This window comes from Hippocampus comes, unplaced genomic scaffold (genome assembly GCF_001891065.2).
Source record: "Hippocampus comes isolate QL1 unplaced genomic scaffold, H_comes_QL1_v1.1 scaffold153, whole genome shotgun sequence".
NCBI lineage: Eukaryota > Metazoa > Chordata > Actinopteri > Syngnathiformes > Syngnathidae > Hippocampus > Hippocampus comes.
Window position 1 is genome coordinate 264,274 of NW_017805991.1, and position 3,644 is coordinate 267,917.

The window sequence follows — 3,644 nt, forward strand, 5'->3', positions numbered from 1 at the left end:
AAAAAAGCACTTTTGACACATTTGGGGGAAATTCATTGAATATTCCAACAATATACAGCATACCCGTGCGGTGGTTTCTCCCTCTCCATCTTGCAGACCTTCCAGAAAGCCAAAGTCGATGAGCAGCGGAATAGTGAGCAGAATGAAAAGAGCCCGATAACCAAAATACTCAACGATGAATCTTCCCTGAAACGGAGGAAGTCTACAAGAGGGGTTTCCTCAGCTGGTTTCGAGGGAAAGAAAGAAGAGAGAGAAACATTGCTGGATGCCAAAAACAAGACGGAGGTGAGATTGGTTGACTTGACTTTTGACAAGGAATAAAGCAAGGCGCAATTCAGCATTTCTCTCCTCCGTTCTAAAGGATGAAAATGTTCCGCCCGTGTCGTTACTCAAAATTCTGCATTTCAACCTTCCCGAGTGGCCTTACATTTTGATGGGGATCATCTTCGCTGCCATCAATGGATTATTACATCCTCTGTTCGCCGTCATCCTTTCAAAGTACATCGTTGTAGGTTACAATTTATGTCCGGTGGGATCACTTTTTTTTTTTTTTTTCTCGGAACCAAAATAAGATCATCAGCTTTCTCTTTCAAACTTCCAGGTGATGGCTGAGGCTGATCAAGAGATGATCAGAAAAGAAACCGAATTCCTCTGCCTCATGTTTGCAACTATTGGAATTGTCATTTTTTTCACCATGTTTCTCCAGGTAGGCATACGTTCACGTTCACACATGCTGTATGCACGTTTAAAAAATAATTTTTTGGGGTGATATTTTTAGTGTTTAGTGCAACCCACGCGTTGCTCTTATCTTTTTGCCGAGTTGTAGCACGAACCATTGCCCTGGGTGTTTTGAATGGTATTTTTAGCACTTGCAGGCGATGATAGCGCAGGCTTGTGACAGTTTTGCTTGTCCACAAGTTAGCTAAGGCGAATTCAAAATAAGTCACTTGGTTGAAATGTGATTCGGAAGTGACACTATGAGGAAGAAAAATATATCCTGTTGCCCACCTGATATGGCTCCGATAGGGTTGTCATATTTGGAGCATGATTAGGAGTTTGAGTACAGTCTACAGACAAGGAGCATCGGCACTGATAACGATATCACTATGACAATGGGTGCAGAGGGAAGGTGTCAGTCATTTGAATTCATGTCAACGTCCAACTGTGTTTGTATCCGTCACTTTTTACAGGGTTACTGTTTTGGAAAATCTGGAGAGATCCTGACGTTAAAACTGAGACTTGCAGCTTTCAAGGCTTTGATGAGGCAGGTAAGTTAAAAAAAAGTCTTTTCAGGTTTGCCGTTCACCAAGGTTGGCTTCACCAAGGCTGGCATTTCTCTGTCGGTATTTCTTAATTTGAAACGAAATTACATTCTAGGACCTCGGCTGGTTTGATGATCACAAAAACAGTGTTGGAACCCTCACAACAAGGCTGGCCTCAGATGCTGCTCAAGTACAAGGGGTAAGGCATACACACAACGTTCTATCTATTTCCAACAAACCTTTCACCTCCTCTCAGGTTACGGGACTACGCCTGGCCACCCTGGTGCAGAATATTGCCAATTTAGGCACCGGCGTGATTCTTGCCTTCGTGTACGGCTGGGAGCTGACCCTGCTCGTACTGGTGTTGGTGCCAATCTTGGCGGTAGCTGGAACTGTGGAGATGGAGTTGCTAGCTGGGCAAGCTGCCAAGGACAAGAAGGAGTTGGAGAAGGCTGGACAGGTGAGCATTTGCCATATAGCGTATGATGGGTTACTCACCTATTTTTGCCCTCCTTCTCCTGAAGCATATGACCTTGTTATACGATGTCGCATTTTCATGGTGCATCTCATCAGATTGTTACGGAAGCCATCGACAATATCCGTACAGTTGCATCACTGACCAGGGAAGCCACGTTTGAGTCTTTGTTTCACAAGAATCTGCAAGCTCCATACAGGTATGTGAGGACCTCCATCACCTGTCCATCAATGGTTGAAACGGTTCTGGACGTGCTACTTTGGATGGTTCCGTGTGTCTCCGTAGAAACGTCCAGAAAAAGGCCCATGTGCAGGGTTTTGCCTTCTCTTTCTCCCAAGCCATGATCTACTTTACTTATGCCATATGTTTCTGGTTTGGAGCTTGGCTTGTTCAGCAAGGACGAATGGATGTTGAGGGAGTTTTTCTGTGAGTAACAAAGATTTCACAGCATTCATTACATTAGGGAAATAACCTCTCAAACTTGACATTATTTGGTAAGGTCGGTCCTATGTAAATGAATATTCTCCCTCAGAGTGATTATGGCAATTCTATATGGTTCAATGGCTGTCGGAGAAGCCAATTCCTTCACTCCAAACTACGCAAACGCCAAAACGTCAGCTGCTCACATCATGATGCTTCTGAACAGACAGCCTGCTATCGATAATCTCTCGCAGGAGGGACAGTCATTGGTAAGCGACAAGAACTGGCCAAACAGTGCACTCCAGAGCAGTTTACAGGCTTACGGTATTGATAAAATGTCTGTCTGGTTTATTACTCCAGGACCATTTTGATGGCAACGTGTACTTTGAGGGTGTTAAGTTTGACTACCCGTCACGCCCCAATGTACCCGTCCTCCGAGGGCTGAATCTGAAAGTGAGCAAGGGAGACACACTAGCCCTGGTAGGAAGCAGCGGCTGTGGAAAAAGCACCACCATTCAGCTTCTGGAGAGGTTCTACGACACCAAGCAAGGGAACGTGGTGAGAAAAATGATTGCACTTTTGTTTGTTAGTCAATGTAACGGTGCTGGACTGCATAGATGAGATGTTGAAACACAAAAAGGGCATTTGCTAAATGTGTCTTCTGTGTGTATCGTTGTGTCTGTTTATGGGTGGAAAAGGCGCCAGTGAGTGGCAGCCTGTTGAAGTAGTGCCGCTAAGTTTCTTATTCATACATGTGCTCCCTTTTTTATATTATTTTGGGGTTCGCTATGTGTCGTGTTAACCTGTTTTTGACCATGACATAGTATGGCGGATTATAATGCCACTTCTTATGTGCGGCTTCACTGACAACCTGTCTATAACAGCTATATGGTACTTTCTCCCGTAGACAAAATATTGTGGTTCTTTTCAGAAATGTTATGTATTTATAAGTTATTTAAAGTTTTGTGATCTTTTTTTTTTTTTTTTTTTAATCTGGGATGTTGTGACCCACCTAGTTATAAGTTATTTAAAGTTTTGTGATCTTTTTTTTTTTTTTTTTTTAATCTGGGATGTTGTGACCCACCTAGTGATTTGATCCAAACAGCTTTCCTCGGTCTTGGGTCATCTTGCTCAGAACCAATTTTTCTTGACATATGACTTCAACGATGACCTGACTAGTCTTTTTGTTGTTTGTCTTCCAGATGATTGATTCCAAGAGCGTGAAAGAGCTGAACATCCACTGGCTGAGGTCGCAGATAGGCATTGTGTCCCAGGAGCCTGTGCTCTTTGACTGCAGCTTGGCTGAAAACATCGCCTATGGAGACAACAGTCGGACTGTAACCATAGAGGAGATTAAGGCAGCTGCTGAGAAAGCCAACATTCACAGCTTTATTGAAAACTTGCCAAAAGTAATCACGTTTCTCTAATGAAGGATGAATTATTTTGATCAATGCCTTCTGTTCCAGTGAGAAACTTATCAACCTATT

The 3,644-nt window shown here is 43.3% G+C and overlaps 1 protein-coding gene across 4 annotated transcripts in view; it reads left to right on the plus strand.

Moving 5' to 3' along the window:
• abcb4 (ATP-binding cassette, sub-family B (MDR/TAP), member 4) overlaps window positions 1-3,644 on the plus strand; it is a 46,712-nt gene that overhangs the window by 26,331 nt on the left and 16,737 nt on the right. The window lies entirely within an intron of this gene.